Here is a 1,872-nt window from a genome sequence, read left to right on the forward strand (position 1 = left end):
ATATATATATATATATATATATATATATACACACACACATACACACATTCAATTAGAGGTTAAAATAGCCTCATTAAGGGATAGTAGTAATATCCAATGAATTACTGATTCATTGCCTAGTATTTTTTGTGAATATTAATAGCCATAAAATAATAGGTCTAAATATAAAACTTGGTTTATAAACATTCAAAAGAAAATTTAAAAAATGGAGATGTGAAATGTCTTGAGGGTTCACAAAAAGTCTTGTAAAGAAAACAATAAATCAAGAGGTACTACTTTTATATGATACCTTTCAAGTGGGACAAAAATAAAAGACATGCAGCATCCTTATCCAATATAATATATACATTGAAAGAAAGAGGAGCAAATAACTCCCACATAACATGGAGCGTCATTGTTAAAGCTAAACATCATACAGTTAACAGATAACATTTTAAATATTAGGGATGAAACCTTCTCTCCCTGCATACACAAGCAATATTTCACACTCCGACACTTCAAAGAAGAATCACCTCCTATGCCACCAACCCCACCAGGATAGGTTCTTTTCCTGAATGGGAACATTGAATATACACAACACACAAACTCCACACATGGAAGAAACATAACACCTGCTGAATTCCCTTGGTATACAAACACACAAACATCACATGTACTCAGAATATAATATAATATAATGCAAAGAAATTCACCATTCCAATGCAGTTTTTTTCCCCAAAAAGTCAAACCCAAGGGAGACAATCACTCAAAAGGTGTCATCCAAGAGTAGTACCCCTTGATTTATTGTTTTCTTTATGAGACTTATTGTGAACTCCTGAGAGATTACATGAGATGTTTTGTGTTTTCATCCAAAATGGAGGCAAACACCATTCCTCCATATGATTGGCTTGAAAAATTATTAAGATTTTCAGACATTTTTCTTTACATGAAACTAATGGTAGCCTTAATTAATAAAGCAATAAATGATTATCTTATGAACTTCGTTAGCTTACAGTTGTTTTTGCTATAAGATACAGTGGACTCATAGCTGAGTGCCTGAATAACACTTTGCTGTCACAGATTTTGATATTTCAAAATTAAGTGAAAAACCTTCAAATTTGATATATTGGTGTATATTTTGTGCTGAATACAATTTTGTGGTTTGTTTATTCCAGGAAAAATGTTAGAAAAATGTTACAGAGGTTTAAAGTTTCATCATTTTTATCTGATTAGAAAACAGGGTTTGAAAGTTAGCATTTTATGCATAATAGCTGTGTATCATAAAATGAAGATTATGTTTTAAACAAAATGAAAGCAATTTGTCATATAAAGAGAGAGAGGGAGAGCAGCATGCATGAGAGATAATGCATATACAGAGAGAGAGAGTGATAAAAAGTGTGGTAAATATATAAAGGGAGGAAAAGGTGTAAAAGAGAGAGAGCTTGATGGTGACAAATAGTGACTGGGAGATTTGTCAATCTAAAAGCTATTCCTCACAACAAATTCTATTTTACTATTATCATTTATGGACAACCTTCTCTTTGAGATGTAGATTTTGAAAATTACATTCGTTTTTCTTCAGGATGCACTACTTCAGAGCCTTTCAGGGCTAAACACACATGCATAATCATATACACTCTCATCCACATGTGGATCAGTGGTGATTTTTTTCCTCCGTCTTCCTTTTCTCTTGGACTTTCCTCCGTCTCCTGTTTCTGACGAAGAGCTTTGCTCAAAATGTAAAACTACCTTTCTTTCCTTCCTTGAGCATCTGCTAATACTTTGCATGTACCACGTCCTCACATTGTTGTTTTTTTTCATGTTGTGTTTGTTCTTTATTTTCTTTTTATTAATTGTATATATATATATATATATATATATATATATATATAT

The 1,872-nt window shown here is 31.9% G+C and overlaps 1 protein-coding gene across 1 annotated transcript in view; it reads left to right on the plus strand.

Annotated features, from left to right (window-relative positions):
- Nucleotides 1-1,872, plus strand: part of LOC106881531 (dTDP-D-glucose 4,6-dehydratase) — a 34,237-nt gene that overhangs the window by 28,306 nt on the left and 4,059 nt on the right. The window lies entirely within an intron of this gene.

The sequence above is a fragment of the Octopus bimaculoides genome, chromosome 3, assembly GCF_001194135.2.
Source record: "Octopus bimaculoides isolate UCB-OBI-ISO-001 chromosome 3, ASM119413v2, whole genome shotgun sequence".
In the NCBI taxonomy this organism is placed as follows: domain Eukaryota; kingdom Metazoa; phylum Mollusca; class Cephalopoda; order Octopoda; family Octopodidae; genus Octopus; species Octopus bimaculoides.